Source organism: Rissa tridactyla, chromosome 11 (assembly GCF_028500815.1).
Source record: "Rissa tridactyla isolate bRisTri1 chromosome 11, bRisTri1.patW.cur.20221130, whole genome shotgun sequence".
NCBI lineage: Eukaryota > Metazoa > Chordata > Aves > Charadriiformes > Laridae > Rissa > Rissa tridactyla.
The window spans coordinates 5779719-5796829 of NC_071476.1; positions in this window are offsets into that span (position 1 = coordinate 5779719).

Sequence of the window (17111 nt, forward strand, 5' to 3'; positions counted from 1 at the left end):
CAAAGCCAGCTCCCCATTGCCTATGTAAGTCAGAATATTCCAGCATGCCGAGCTTCAGAAATGAGTTGCTGTTCAGAGCTTAGGATTTTCATTCAGCAACTTTAAATGTTACATAAAAAAAAATAATTAAAGAAAACAATAAAGGAAAAAAGGTGTTTTTCCTCCTGGAGATTTACAAACCCTCATCTTTCTCACATAGGGAAAGAAGAAAATTTGTTTTTCTTCCTTCATTCAAGTTATCAATCTTGACCATCCTTTAAACAACAGTTGTCTAAGCAAAATTGGTACATTGATGATAAACTGATGGACACTTGTCCCATGGCACTATATGAAGGGAAGGAGTGACTCAAACTCTTCACTTTTTTCAATGTCATATTAGAATGACAGATTCTATTTAAAGACACAGGGGTCTTAGTCAATTTTAATTCGTTAAGTTGGAGCAGTCAGTTCAAGATAATTCATGTTATTCTGGACAGCAAATGTTGGTCCTTTTTGGCACCACCCAACAGCAGTGCATCCTCTTAAAAAAACCTGTGGTTTTTCAATTTGCTTTTTAAAAAAATCCAAAGAGTAATTATTTTGATTTTATTGGAAGGAGAGACTCTTTGCACATCATAAAAAGGTAACTTAGAATTGTTTTTGCAGTGCTAGTTCCTTTTAGATGCCAGTCAGTAGATGTGTTGGACTAGAAATGGGACTTCAGTCCTCTCTGCGGGTTACCTGCTGCTTTGCTTTTCTCAAGCCAACTGAGCTCAAACCAGCGTGGCAACGTCGCAAGGACCGTCATGGGAAAGAGGTACTTTCTTGTTCTGCTGTTAGTGAAAGGGAAAAACCTGTTATCTTTTGGATGGTCGATCAAGAGCCAGCTGCCTGTACCTAGAAATCTTCTGTAGGCTGGATGAGCTCGTCTGGGTGTGGAGTGTGTCAGCAGCGTGACCGATGTGTTGGGTCTCCTCAGGAGGATGCCTGTCAAATTACTGTTATGCTGCCTCCTGCCAAGGGACGGTGGAGATGCTGCCATAAGCTCAGGGGAGAGCCTATTGTTGGGCTTCTGAGCCAGAAACGAGGCATTGTTGTGAGACGAAGCAGTTGGTGGGAGAAGAAGGCAGCTTGCAGACACGCGGGTGAATGATACTCTAATAATGATAACGCTGAAGGATTAAGAATTCTCTTCAGTTTACTGCTTGTGAGTGTTTTACAGCTGAGGGAGGCGATGCCTTCATACGAAGTACTTCATGTAGTGCCTTGCTGGGTATGCTTACATTTGGTTTGTATGGCATCATGTTTTAACCCCTGGGCACACCTGACTGACTCATGCTTAGCTGTGGTACTATTCTGACACATGATTATTTAAGAAAGGAAAAAAAAAAAAAAAGGACACCGGTACCACATCTGCAACTTCTTTACCATCACACTTACTTTTTTAAAAGTCTTCTCACCTGGCATCTCTGCATCTCTGAGTCAGCCTGGATGGATCTTCTGCGCTACTAGAGAGAATTGCAAAAAGCAGCTGGGTGCAGTCTGTCAGCCCCAGACTGCCTGGGTGAGAAATCACGTATGAACTCACCCTACATTACAGGGAATTTTTATGTGCAAGAAACTAATTTGGCTCTAAATACTCTTGGCTTTAGTAAACTACTCTGCAAACCACCCGTGCATCTTTGTAATCTATTTATAGTCAACCCCTAAACTCTCATTTCCTTGCAAGGAGACAGTTGTTTTTTGTCGTTTCCAGAATCTGCACTGATTGTCACGTTAGGAAATCCTGCGCTTCCAAAAGCAACATCTTATTGCTATGCTGGCTATCGGTTCTTATCTCTCTTAGGTGTTGTAAAGTTTTTTTTCTTCCTGGGTGGCATTCCTGTTGCAGTGTGAATGACGGCAATGTTTTGTACGTATTTAGTTTTGTGGCAGGCAGGCCTCGTCTCTCTATGTGAGAAAATTCCCAGGAGTATTTAACATACGCGTGCGGATAAATCTCCTGCATGCCCCATAAAGTACTTTACTATGGGCCAATATAAAGCAGTCATTACAGGGTGATGTTTAAACTTCTGAGATTAACACAGTCTCTCAATTGCACTTACTTATTTTTATAATGTGTAATTTAGCAACTGAACCGTGAAAAGTTATGGCATAGCAAGGTCTTCTTAAAAACAGTGGTTCCAACTGTGCTTTCAGTTTGCTTCATTGTAAATCCAAAGTGATTCCATTCTCTTAGGGAAAAGAAAGAAGGAAGATGGGATCATCTCTGGGACAGCTGGTACATTATACATATGTCTGAGATGTATTGTCAGATGTTGGCATGGCACGTTCTCCGCTCCTATTGAGAGCAAAGAGTTTTTGCCAGGTTTCTCTGGAGCCAGACTTGGACAGTCCTGTTTTGTGCATGCAGAACACATTGTCATTTGCCATTTTGCTAAGGCAGTTGTGCAACGGTATTTTTGCCTGGACGAGGACAGTTTGATCAAGCCTCTGTTTGTTTGAAAACCAGATGCTTTTTTCTGTGGCCACCACACATCTCGATAGCCACGACCTCATTCCCTGCTACTTACTGCTTCCAACTAAACTATCGCAAGAGGATATTTCAGAATACTTTTTTTTTTTTTTTTCTTCAGAGGTCTTCCATGTAAATATACTGAATTGACCAGCAAAGTTTTGACCGTGACTGTCTTTGTTTTGCAAAGTTCTCTTGTAAACAGGCCCCACGCTGGCTTCCCTGAATAGCACCATCACTGCAATTGAATGGGAGCAACAAAGGCCTAGGAAATTAAATGTCCGTTCAATTTCCTATTCATGTAAATGATAGTTTATCGTACTGATTATTAGCTTCATGTAGTTGCGATGGTTCTTAAGCCTTTTATTGCCTTCTTTTAATGAATTGCAATAAAACCTTGCTTCACCTGAGCGCTGACTCAGTGTCGAGGCATTCTCCAAACTTAGTGTTATAATTGCTATTAATTCATCATTACGTACGACAAAGAAAGCCACAACACTACAAAGCAGCCATGATGTATCTTTACCAATTGCTCGTTCTCTGCAAAATGTTCCTTTTTAAGACTACATGGGATTCCTGGAATTAACAATTTTAAGTAATCCGTAAATGTAGTTTTAGTAACGATACCTAGTTTCTTTATCACATCTCTCCTCAGTAGATGAGGCAATGCCATACAAGGGAACTAGCAGTACACCAATGGTACAAGCATGAAGGTCAGGGACTCAGAAGTGAAATGACTCTCCTCGGGTCATCCTTTGGAGCAGCAGCAAGATCAAGAACAAAACCTGTCTCTCTCCAGTTCCAGCTTTGTGTCCTATCAGCTGAGCAGTGTATCAGTATCTCTCTTCAATAAGAAACGCCTGCTTGTGGTTAAGGAGATCGAGCACTGTGTACTGGAGCTGTAGCCCAGTCTGATGTCCTCTGAATTACTGTGGAGGAATCTCTTCACTGTCTTTTTGGGAACAGAATATAGGTCAAGGCTACCCAACTGTGAATTCAGGCTTGTCCACCATTCTTCCGTGTGCCTGACATCTCAATTTTCCCATCTGAACATGGGCAAATATTCACGTGATCCTCCAGTACCTGGTGGGCTCTAGGCTGAACAGTCCATCTCTTGCAGCGTTAGGGCTCATGCACCTATTGCCTGCACTAGACTTTGGAGTGGGAATGCGGGGAATCGCACCAGCAGATGGTTACTGCGTATGCACTGCTGGGATCTGCGTGTTTAAGTACCAACTCATACGTAGGAATGGGGAGTTTAACACCCGTGTTCTCGAGGTTTGCCAGTTGTTTGTGGCTTGGATCATTTGGCATATCATGTTTTGAGATGTTTCTTTGGCAGCAGTGACTGTTACCTGAATACGTGTAGAGAATTTCTCCGTATGTGATACGATGCTTTAATGAAGAAAGTTGCTATCACTGTAGTGATGTCTGTTACAAGCCTGTTAATGGCTTCTGGACTTCCTAAATCAGCAATCAGCGGCCAGTTTTCTTTCAGTCCAGCAAAGGCTTATTTTTAAAAATAACATGTATTGCAGAATAACCTTAAAGAATCACTTGGTCAAACATCTTATAAGAATGTCTTGTAGTAAAGGAAAAAGTGGTATTTTAGCATGTCTCTTGCTAAGGCATTGCAGTAACAATTACGCATAAACTCAGTTTAGTGGGAATAAACTGAAGCCAAAGCAACATTTCAAATGAAAACAATCCTAAGACAACTTTTAGGTACCACAGCTGTGGGAGAGGGAAGCTGGGGAGATGTCAGAAGTCACGCTTCATCTGTGGAAGTGAAAATGAGCGGAGCCAGCGTGGTTCTGATGTCGTGTCTGTATGGAATGAGCGAGTTTGGAGCGCAGCTCCGAGGCTGAACGACTCATCTCCAGCGGCACAGATGAGTCCGTGACCAGGAGGATCTGCGCTTCCCTGCTCTAGCGGCATCTCCAGCTGTTTGGTTTTCTGCTCCGTGTGGCCGTCTACAACCACTAAAGGCAAAGATCCAAGAGGAAACCACACAGTGTGTTCACTTACACTGTATTTTGCAGCTGTGAAACAAAGAGAACAGGTGGGGAAAAGGCCAGGTGAGGACAGGCGCGTTCTTCTTCTCCACGAACTCGGCTTCGGCTGCCTGGCTCTCCCTCTGTCCCTGCAACACTGAAATAAAATGTTTCCCTGTGCTTCCACTTTGCAAATATTAAAATTCTTACTGAACTCAGCTCAGTGACGATCGCAGGTGTGTGTAGGTGGGACTGCCCAGGACAGAGAGACCAAAGGTTGACAGACAGTTAAATTTTCTAGCTATTTTTTTCCCCATCTAACTGCTTTTTTTCTGGATACAGATAGTTGGTGTGATTTCATCAGCTGATGTGAGGGAAAAGGTGTAAGGTAAAGCATATTTCTAAAATGAAATGAACAGTTTTATGCGTGCTTTTATAGATTTACTGCAGAAGATGATGTTGGGCCATGTCCTTAGATACTATAATCCGGCATAATTCTACTGAGGTGAATGCCGTTATGTCCATTTGGGTATGACCTGAGCAAGTAACATCGTGACAGTATGAACTGGCAGCTTTTGACTTTCACTCCCTTGTAATTACAAGAAATTGGATCTTTATTTATCTATCTATCCAGGGCCAATGAAAATCAGCGGTTTCGTTGTCACCTAGTATTAATTTGCGGTTCTGCTACAGGTTTTCTTTCTTACGGCTGAGAAAGTTTAAGCACAGAAGAATTTTCAGAAGCTGCCGCTCGTATGCGCCAGCCCCGCCGTGCGTGTGAAATAGCAGTACCTGCTGCCAAGTGGGGTTTCCAGAAAGAAAATGTGTCTTTTATGTGCACACGTGCGTAACGTTAAATTGTTTCTGCTCGCAGAGGTGGTGGGATTTGCACATGGGTCTGGAGATGACAGATTGCTGGTGGGAATTTGTTTAATCTTTAGAAGTAAAAAAAAAAAAATAAAAAAATTGTCTTCCCAAAGTTTCTTCTGATCTTGGTACGTAGAGCAAGGGGAACGTGTTGGGGCATGCCCTTTTCTGTTTGCTTTCAACAAAAATGGGAATTATTCAGTTAAATTAAAAAAAAAAAAAAAATGGAAATTTCCTTTTTTTTCCCCCCTCTCAAGTATGTTTTGGTAACTGAGGCACATTCACACTTGGAGAGATGGGCCTGTTTTGCAAGGGAAAACCAAAACATTCCAGTGCAGCTAATATTGCAGCTCCTCTGGTGTCTTAAGTTCAGGCCACAGCAGGGGGTGCAGACACCTAAGGGCAATGCGGTAACTTTTTGGATCTTTTCTTTGGAAGAAATAATAAGATGAGTCACAATTAACCCGTTCAGCTAAATTAGTAAGGCTCTGGGAGATGAGAAAAGAGATGGGGAGTCTTTTAAGTGAGGTTGCAACAGAGATGCTGCCTTGGGGTGGTCTCCACACAGGCTGGCAGTCCTGTCCTTGCCACCCGTGCTCTTGTACCTGACTTTGCTCGGTGGAAATGGAGATTTTTTGGCACCACTTTCTAGTTTCAAAGAGCCATCGCTTTCTCAAGTGGCTGGAAGTACAGAGACACAATTTCCTGAGAAAGTATCTAGACCTTCACGTTGGAGGACACGTGGTGCCCCCCACATAAAGGGGGCTGTGCCCACGTGAACAGCTGATGGCATGTTTTATTCTAGGCTTGACTTTTCCTGAATTCTGCATCAGCTCTCTGACTTGCTGGCCACACCTTGAGTTTACTTGACTGCCTGCTGCAAGTTTTTCCTTGTCTCAAACACTTTGAAAAAACAAGCCTGTTTGGGTTTCTGGGGTTTTTTTGTTAGTTTTTATTTTTTTTTTTTTGGTTGGTTGGGTTTTTTGGGTGGTTTTTTATTGCTTTTTAATTTTTTAAAATTTTTATTTATTTCTGCTAAAGCAGTTAAACTTTCTTTATGAATTAAGCTGAGCCATCACTCACCCATAGGCTTTGCTTCTGGCTTAGGCCTCTTGGTTCCAGTGGTCTGTCCTGCGGAGAACAACTCATCTTCTTTTCTCATGTCCTTTCGGGCCCAATCAATATATTGGTCTTTGCCATTGCAGGAAGCATAAACTTGCTCCGTTTCTAACAACCTTCTCTTGTACATCCTTCTCTGAGATGTCCAAGCCTGATGTAATGATGTTGCTTTGATGATCTTGCTCTGGCACACCAACGGGCTGGGTCCAGGTGTCCTGTGGCATGGAGTCCACAACTCCCGAGGAGAGAAGGGCTCTCTCCAGTGCAAGCACCGGCACAAAATATTTAGTTCCTTTTACGTGACCACCAGCCAGGGAGTCAAACGCATTGCTCAGGATGTTTTGAGGTAATGGGAGATTGAGGCCAGATCTGAGGACGTCAGAGTCTTCTGACATCCTAAAAAGGACAAAATTATAGTTGTGAGGAGGCCGTCCAACCTATCCGCAGCCGGGGGGTGTTTCCAGGTGACCTCTCAGTGTATCCAAAGCCTTATTGAGGAGCAAGAAGCCAACGTCGGGTGAGTCCAGACCTCTGGCCAGCTGTGATCTCTTCTTGCATCACAGCAAGTGCTTTCTAAACGTCTGGTGTCATTTGCATGTTGTGCACTGCAGGCCTGTGGTGAAGTTAGTCAGAAATTGCTTTCTGCTGAAAACAGCTACATCTTTTGCAAAAGAAATTTTAAAAAAATATTAATGGGTGTCAAGAAATGCTGGATGTTTAGAAAAAAAATACATTAAAAAACTTGAAATGTAAAAACTGCACGTCATTGGCTACCTTAGCTGTGCAACCTGGAGTTTTTCTTAAATATAAACGCTACTGGAGGCATTTCAGCAAAAGAACAGTTTGTAATTTGTCATTGTGTGACTCGCAATGGAATATACGCCACAGCAGCAGCAGTCGGGACCATAAAGTGCTGTCCTGTGGGCTGGGTGTCAGTAGGAAGAGAGGACTATTTCTAACCCAGGTGAAATCTCCAGAGCGTTTCTTCCTGGAGGATCAGGGGATGGATTAGCAGCCAGACCTCTGAGGAACCGGCTGAAAGCCTCCGTGTCCATGGCGGTAGGGACACAGTGGGAATTAAGAAGGAAGAATAACACATCCAAACCATTTTTTTTTTAAGGTTTTTTTTTTTTATTGTTTTTTGCCATTAGTCCTTTTCTAGTTTGTTTTATTTAGCTGTCTTGAGAATCCCTGTCTTTCAGCAAGCAGGCGAGTGTGCGTGTCTTCCCTGGTGTCTCAGAAAATGAGGCTATGTCTTTGGTCCGTCACAGAAACGCACGGGTGAGATGGGCGAGTTGGAGACTTCACGTCCCGTTGCTCGCTGCCTGTCTCCAGCAGCCGAGTGCTTGTGGAGGAGCCCCTCAGTCAGTAGGTAGCCACCAAACAATGATTGATGGCCCTTCACTCGACAGAGCAGAGGACAACACTGGGATAAACCTGGGGAGTGGACCTGCCACCGTGGCTCTTCCCCCTTTGCTTCCCAGACATCTGCGACCCCCATGAAAAACCACTGCCCAATGTAGCTCCCTCCGGCAAGTCTCCTTGTACCCTGTAAGCACCCATCCGTGGTCTCAGCACTGCTTTGCTGCTTTTTGCTTTCATTTTTCCAGCTTTTGGGCCTTAATTTTTATTCCCCATCGCCACATGGCTGTGAAAAAGAAGCGTCTCAGGGGTGAAGAGGTCTGTGTGAAAAGCCCATTGTTCAAAACACAGGCCAGGGTGGCATTTGCTGCAGGGAGTAGCACCTGAAGGACAAGTCAACAGACTTCTTGGCATTCCATGACTCCTTAGTTGATACATTTTCCCTAAACCCAGTAATCTCCTAGTAAAATAAAGCAAGACATATAAATTGCTTTAATGGGATGCTCTAGTGCATTTATATCTCCTTAAAAGGAAGCTAAGCTGCACGCACAAGATGATAGATGAGTTTATTTTCACATGTGGATTTAATAGCCTACCAAGATGTAACTGCATTTTTACTGCTAGAAAAAGTCTCCAGGAAAATAGTTCCCTGGGGTGAGGCCAGGATCCGCTTACAGCTGAATTTCAAGGGAAGGAGTTGAAGAGTGTTCGTCAGCGGTTAGCTTGCTTACGAGGCAGGGTGGTTAATAAGATACTGAACAAATCATGGTGATGTGGAAATGAATTGCATTTTCTTCATGGAACAGAGAAAGTGGAAGTGCCCCAAAGACCATCTGGGCTCTAAACCTCAAAGGAGTTTCCGAGGAGCTGATTGCCACACTCGGTTCTCTTCGTAGCAGTACTTGTTACTCTTCCCAAATGCTTATTTCATCACAACTGTAATTAAATTTGTGCTGAAAATGTACAAGGCACCCCATACTTAGTTTCACGTGAAATCTGGGATCCTCCTTGCTGAAGCAGAATGGTGGCAAATCCCCAGCCAGAGCAGCCCCCTTCAGAAAGTGAGAAAATCTAAAATGACCTGAATTAGACTCGCCCACAGATACGGCACTTGCTGGGTTACGGCACAGGAAATGGTGGATTTTGGGCTCCATCCTGTTCGGCCATTTACACTATCTATCTCCTCATCAGTGTACCTGGCTCTGGGAGATTGGATGCTGTCTGGATGCAAGAGGTACAATTTAGTGCTCCCAACTGCTTGAAAGGGACCGGACGGTGATTTGTAACCTCTCTGGCGATGGGTGAGATAAAGCTCTGCAGTGGGCATGTCCTCTGCCCTGCCACTAGCCCTGGCCAGAGCCAGCCCAGGCTCCCTGTGCGCAACTGGGAGCCGGAGCTGAGCGAAGGCTGAACCCAATCACTCCCAAATCCCGGGACGTCTCAAATCCAGGTTGAAGTCTTGCAGCCCGTAGTAGGTCAGGGGAAAAAAAAATGTGCTGCTGTCAGAAGTATATAGGTGTTTCACAGGGAATTTAAATAAGAGGCTGTTTGGTAAAACAGAGGCTGAGGCTGCTACCTGAGGTGATGCCCTGGCACCCCGCAGGCGGAAAGCCCATGGACAAGAAGGAACCTGGAGAATAAAGTAGTCCATGCTGGGAAGTATAACCGCGTTCGCCCTGGGATAAGGCTTACTAACTTAAGCACTTCAAAGTATAAAAGTAGCTGTTTTGCTCCTGGACCCGAGCTGGCTCGAACAAAGCCATCCCGCGAGTCTCTTCCCAGCACTCCTGTCCAGGATCGGCTGCCACCGGTGCTCCCGCGCCAGCAGAGATGTCCCCCGCAGCCACATTTGCAGCCTGCCACCGACCGGAATTACCTGCTCTCCAGACACCTGGGGTGCTGCTGCAACGCTGGGAATGCTCGGCACCTCGGGAGGTATTTGGGACGGAGTTAATTTAATTATTCTCTTGCTTATTACCTTCGAAATCCACTTAGTGATAGGGAGGAGGTGCCTTGTCCCTATCATAGCTGCTGGCAGCTGGGCAGCAGAAGCATCTGCCTGGCAGGAGTGGGGATGGAGATCCGGGTCAGGGTATGTTTAGCTTCAAGGCACTGGGCAAACGGGAGAGAAATAGAAATTATTGTGCTTAAAGCTGATGGATGATCCCCTAGAAGTGTCCGGCCAGGAGCCACAGTCTCGTGAGTTAGAAAAGTCTGTAGAATTGGGAAGAAAGGTGAGAACCGTTGTCCTCATCCTTGCCTGTGTCCAACTGAACTGTCGGGCTTGATCTAAACCAATGACCACAGCCCCACTGACCCCACAACCCAACGTTTCAGACCACGTAACCCATCACAGCGCGGTTTTTGGGCACTAGCATCCAGGCTGTACGGTGGGACGTGGAGCTCAGCCGCTGTCCCAAGCAGAAGAGCTCGCAACCAGCAAACTCGGTCCGTGCATGGCCCGAGTTTGAGCCCGAGTGAGGTAACGCTTGTGCCTCTCCCCACTGTTTTACAGTCTTTCCACTGACCTCGTCATTATCATCTTTTATGGCATCCCATGAGCTATTGAAAGCATCAGAGGAGGAAATTAAGGGCCGTATACTGTCCATACAGGCTCTGTGGTCGTATGTCCCCTGACGAGCTATTCTCTCCTGGACGTGCCCACAAGTGGCTTCGATTAATGCTGCACAGGACACTGAAGAAAGACTAGAGAGAGAAAGAAAAGAAAAGCTAAAATTCTACTTGAGATCTCCCTCTCTATTTCCCATCATGTCCTTCTGCTTGTAAACCTCTACTTTCCCCTTCTACAACAGATTTGGGCTTATTATCTTTCATTTTCTGGCCCTGTCCCACACGATTGCTCCTCCTCTTTGCCTCCTAACTGCATTTGGTGAACGTGTCCTAGCTGTGGTCATCAGCCTTTGCTCCTTACTGCGCTTGGAGTTACCACCAACTCCCTCTGCTTTCCTCTCAGCATTTCAGACCCTCTGGAAGGGATGACTTTGGGTCTGAGACATGATACAGGCTTTAGACAGGATCTTTTCTAAACTCCAGAAGTGTTTGGACCGAGTCCACTTTGGCAGGGGGTGCTCTTGTGTGAAGTTGTCCCAGCAGTCCCCTCTGTGCCCAAATAATAGTAGTAAGGGAACACATCATCTTTCTTGTTTGTAAGTTATGGGCTACTCCATGTGTTTGGAGGAATAAAGAGGAAAAGAGGAGGAAGGAATGAATTTTGAAAGTACATTACAAGTTACATTTAATTGACTGTCTCTAATCCATCAATCTCCTGTTATATTGCTCATCTCCTCGGGGCTCGTTTGAAAAGGCGGAATTTACTGCACTGTAAGCCAGGGCAGTGATTTGCAAAGTGGGGGGCATGGGATGTATCCTAGGAGAGAGCAAGGAACCAGAAAAAGAAAGGAGGGAGCTTGTGAATCCCTCTGCAGAGGTGTAAATTCTCCCCAGCCACCCATGCGGACGCCTTTGGACGGGAGCAACCTACCTCGCCCACAAGTAGCTCTTGTACCAGCACACGTGGCCGTAGCAGAAGCGAGTCAGGACGAGCAGGTGGGCAATAAATTCACACCCCGGCTCCCTGTACACCTCTTTCTCCTTGGAGTAACCCTTGGGTAAGGAACTTTCCCAGTAGACCTGTGGTGGGTGATCAGGCCCCCTGGATGGAAGCACAGCGTGGACTCGTGGTGGGTATGGACTTGTCCTCTCCAGCCAGGGAGAGCAGATGCAACATCTCCCTGCAGACAGTTATTGTAGGTGTTCTCCCCAACTGAGAAATGTTTGGGAAACACTTGTAACTCTTTTTCTCAGGTGTTGCAAAGAGGATTTGTTTTGTAAATAGTGAAGCTGTTAATTGCCTTGACTTTATTAAGAGGGAGCTGAAAAGGTGTTAACAAGTTTCTGTTGCGCTGTGCTGGCGATGAGCCACCACGGGGAGCTTCGCAGGGGGAAGGTGGTGAAGCTGCTGTGAAAGCACCTTTGCTCTCTAGAGAGGGGAAAAAAATTAGGCACCAGTTTAGCCAAAGACTTGGGGTAACGTGAACGTTGTAGGGGGGATTTCACTTGAATTGCCACACAGTTCGGTTCCAGGGGCTTCCCTTTCTCTTGAGCAACGTGGATTGGAGTGTCCCCGTGGCAGCACAGCTGTGAAGGTCTGAGCTGGAAGGGATTTAAGGGTCTTCTCCTCTGCTTCTCTCAAGGAACAGGTAGATGGAAGCTCCTGCACGCACTGTGGGAAGCCCAGGTGCTTGGCAGCTTTGAAAATCGGGCTGGTGGGGTTTGGGGATCTAACTTTAAGCACCTCACTTAAAAAAAAATCTTGCTTAAGATTAGAGTTGAGGTTTCAAAGTCACTAACTGATCACAAAAATCTTTCCTATACGCTCCAGCAAGCCAGACACCGAAATTCCCCATCTTTCCCTGAAAATCCTGCCAATAAATCCCACAGAAGGCATCGCACAGATGCTTTTTCATCCTCCTCTACAGGACTAGCATTAGCAGGGGCTAACCAGGGGCTGATTAAGGCCCTTTAACTTTGTCATGCTAAGGGTTGGTTTTGCAAGTCGAAAAGGACCTGTGACTTGTTTTTTAAGACTTTAGGGAATTGCTGGCACTCACTGGTTTCACTGCAGCAGATGCAGCGTGACCGGGAATCTACGCTGCATATGAAAAGGTCACTTAGCCTGTTCAAGAGAGGAGATTCTAACACTTGTCAGCTTGAGTGATGGAGACTCTGCATTGAGAGCCATAATATTCATGTCAGAGAATTGCCAAGCCCATGCGGAAGCGTTGAAGATGGATGGCCCGGGGATGTACTCCTGACACTTTAATACGGGGGGAGGATACAGCACAAACATCTCATACGGAATTATAATCCATGAAAGGGCACTGGCGGCATAAATTAAAGGTAATCCACCAGGCAAGGAGTTTAACAGCTGGAGCGAAGCGGGCCGGGGAGGAGGAGGGCTGCTGGTGGGGCTGCCGGTGGGGCTGCCAGGGGTCGGGGGGGAGAGAGCAGCCCCCAGATGGGCTGGGACGGAGCAGCCCTGGGACACGATCCATCCTCCCCAGAACGCTTTGCAAAGATCATCCGTGCAAGCAGCTCACCAGCGGGCAGCCTTCCCTGCCCCGTGTCCCTCTTGGACTTGTCACCGTATGAAGCAGACCCTGTCCTGCTCCTCCATAATCGACAGCAAAGCACTTTGCCAGTTAAATAAATTCGACTCTCGGCTGGCTGACGGTCACCGTACAGCACCGCGACCCGCCGAGGGGAGGGGGCTGGGGCAGGTATTGCTCACCACGGTACGTGCCAGCCTGTGGGAGAGGCTGATGAGGCACACGGCCAACAGTGACGGTGTGAGTTGTCCATCAGAGCTGTCCCTGCACTCGCTTCTGGGAGAGGGAGCAAAAGCAAGAGCACGGATCCTATTTCTGAGCTGGGGGCCTCCTCAGCCCGTTCCGGTGGCACTGAGGGCCGCGCTGCCATTGCCCGGATGAACATGAACACCCGCCTGCCTCCCTGTGAGCTGCACTCCCCAAGGATGCGCGATCCCTCCCTATGGATACGCGCTGGCCTGGTGCGCACCTGGGCTTCACCTTTCCTCCACGCAGTGGTGGAGGCGACTCAAGCCAACACTGTGTGTGGAGTTGTTCCTATTTCCCTGCCTGAAGGGGAATTAGGTTGTGGGGGCATTTCCACCCACTGGGAAGAAGAAACAAGAAGAAAAGCCGATGGGCTGGTGGCTGCTGCAGAGGTCAAGCACTTGCCACGGCTCCTGGTGAGGGTGGCACCAGCACAACCCGGCCAAGAGGCAATGGGTAAAATGAGGACAGTGACGGTCCTGGGTTAGGTGGGAAGGTCTGGGAAGGGTGCCAGGCTTAGCCTGGGCCATCATCCTGGTACAAATATCCCAACGCTGATTTTCAGAAACCCTACGATAGCTGAGCAGGCAGCTCGGGCGTAAACCTGTCCCAGTCTGCCATAAAGCTATAGCTGGACTGTATTATTTCTTCATCGAGAAAGACGAGGTTGGACGGGGCTTTGAGCAACCTGGTTTGGTGGGAGGTGTCCCTGCCCAGGGCAGGGGGGTGGAACTAGATAATCTTTAAGGTCCCTTCCAAACTAATCCATTCTAAGATTCTATGAAAACGTTTCCCTTGCTCATTAAAAATTAAATATAAACCAGTCATTTCCAAAAATAAAGGCACAAATACACTGTTAGGAAGGTGGTGGTAAAGCTTCACAAAGCCAGTGGAGCTTTCAGTCCAATCCAACGGCTGTCCCACAGGTTTCCTGTCACATAGATTACCCTTCCATGGCAATGGCTGTGCCCCGTGAGCAGCAGCTCTGGCAAAGCCCGTTCAAACGTGAAGGTGCTGCTCCAGGACTGTTCGAGCAGCTCTAACCCTGCCTGAAGTCCCCCCTCGGGGGGCTCGGTGGGGAGTCCCTGCTCCAGAGCATCCCTGTGCGGGTCCTCCCCATCCCTGGTACCCCACCCTGCGGCCCCGGAGGGGACAAGCAGTGGCAACAGCTCTCTGGGGACAGGCAGCAGGATTTTAGGTTGAGTTCATACAACACCTGCAGCACCTGGCCCTGATTGAGATTTTTACTTTTTCATTGTAATCAGGGTCATTACTGTCACTGAGGGACGGCAGCCAGGGGCCTCTGCACGGGTTTACAGGGCCAGTCCATCCCTTCTTCCAAGCAGTGAGTTACAGGTGGTTGGGATCAGTGTCCTGAATTGGCGTTGACTTTGGGCAATCATGAGTAAATACATTCAGGTTTGAAGACATCCTCCCTCCCTTCAAATGCTCTTTGGTTGTGGTTACAGAATGAGCCTTTGCAAGCTGGCAGATGGTGGGACCTTGCTGTGATTTGTTTTGAAAGCCGCTGTGTGGGAGTTTGCTGCCCAGGTACAATCACTGCTGAAATGATGAAATCAGCCTGATGGACCGTGTTCTGCAGGCGGCCTCGGGGTTTATTGCCCCGTGCCACCCTGCGCACGTGGTGTTTGTGTGTGTGTTGTTACAGAAACCAAGGTCCGGTGGGCAGGGTGTAGGGGCTCCTGACAGTGCCGTGATGGATTAAGATGATCCTGAATTCCTATTGTTTTGTAGTGGATGTAGTGAGAATTGATGACTGTTGTATCCAAGCAACAAGGGGAGGATGAGAAAGCTTCAGCTTCTCCAGGGCCGTAATATCCCCGTCAAGGTGCAGCTCTAGCTGTAGAGTTGTCTTTTGTGTTTGTTCAGACTCAGTATTACCTCTGCAAGCTATAAAAAGAGAATGGGAATTTGTATCATGAGACGGTACGTAACTTTCTCTTGAGTTTGCTTCAATTTGCATTTGGTCTCTGGCTTTTGCATAAGACGTACCCGTTGCCTTAGATAGTCTGGGTGCCAGAAATGTAAATGGATTAAAAAAAAAAAAAAAGGCAATTAGACAAATTTGAGGAAGAGCAGTTCATCTGCAGCATTTAAATGCAATGCAGTGGATAGGAGTGCTGGCTCGGGGAGCCCCTGGCTGCGGCTGGGTGGGAATAGGAGGGTTCAGCGGGAGAAGGATCTGTCTCTGCTCCTCTCCGCAGCCCCTTTCCCTGGGACAGGGGCTGTGTGGGACCGGTACCTGGTGTGATGCTGTGGGCATCTGCAAACCTGACACTTCCTATTTTCTGCAGTAATATTAGCTTGAAAAGTTTTTCTATTTTCTAAAGTAATATTCTATTTTCTAAAGTAACATTAGTTTGAAAAGTTTCTGCAGTAATATTAGTTTGATGCTGCGGAGAGATGCGTGAGATACACAGCATGTCCTGAATGTGCCCGCTCACGGGGAATCCTCATCTCCCAGGATTTACCCGTGTAGTTTATTCCCCCGCTATCGGTATACAGCAAGATGTTTTTAATGTGTTCTTAGGGGTTATCCTGCTGCAATACTGTTTCCCTCCTCTGAGTGTACATCAGCAGCAGCTGTCCTGAGCGCTGTGTAACCTCCTTTTGTGGCTCCGTGGGATCCTGGCAGCTCCCTGTGCCCGTGGCTCCGGGGGCTGGTGCTGCTGCGTGCCGGCCTGGGGCAGCTCCGAGGGGCAGCAGCAGGTATTACAAAAGTAGAGCCGTGTGTGTGTGTAGACAAGCCAGCCAGCGCACACAACGCAGGAAAAAAGTTTTGTTTGTCTGGTTTTATCATTTCCAAATTTTGGTGGGTTGCAAATGCTGCTGTGGCAACACTGCAAAAATCATTTTTTTTTTTTTTTTTTTTCCTTCACTCTGGTGGTGTGGCCTATTAGTTGTGGAAATTTTAGAAATAGCTACTCTGAAGGCAGCAAAAGAGCCCCCCCCCAAACTGACGGTCTGCTGGCGTTAGCCCTTCCAGCTCTCGTGAGACTGCTCTTTGCAAAAATAAACGCATGGAAGTCAGTCGTGCTTCCCGACCTGTGTGTTCTACACCTCGAGCTTCCCGATTTGGCTCGAGCGCGTCGAGGCTGTGTTTGCACTAGGAGCCATAGGGATACCCGGATAAAATAGCATCGAAGCATTTGTACTGTGGGTGCAATATGCCAGTAGACCTGCTTCCCCCCCCCCCCGCACTTGTCTCCCCTCCTCCCCTGGCTGGGAAGCAAACCTGGTAGAGCATCCTTTGCCCCCGCATTGTGGGTGCGGGCGGTGGCACAGCCCTGGCTCCCGCCGGAGCAGCGCTGTGACTCCTAGGAGCAACCTGGGCTGAAATACAGCCCTGGGGACACCAGGAGAAGAGCAGGACGTGCTTGGGACGGCAGCAGCCAGCCCGTGTCCCCTCCTGCCCTCCCCGCCGTGGCACGGGGCTGTTTGCAGGCGGAGCAGCAGGGAACCAGCAGACACATTCGCGACTATCCCCAAGTTTTCTCTCCTGCCCCCAGTTCAAAGGGCTCCTCTCCTGCCTCCCAGAATTTTGCAGCAAGTGCCGATGCTTTCCACATCAAAGCGGGGCAGCCTGGCTTTGTCTGGGGGATGTCGGGCCTCGGCAAATTAAAGAGCCATTGGGAGCTTCAAAATCGGCTTTAGCCAGGCAGCGCCTGCATACGCGGCACTTGGAAAAGGTTAGATATTACGGTGATAGGTATTAAAGCAAACCCTCCGGGGACTGAAGGCTGGAGCCAACTTTTATTGAGGTCTAAGAGAACAACCTTCTTGCCAGCCTTAGTGGCTTTTGGATGAATGATGAGAAATCTTGGAGTGCTGGGTTTTACACAGAAAGGGACGATTTTGCACCTGAAGTCAGACTGACAG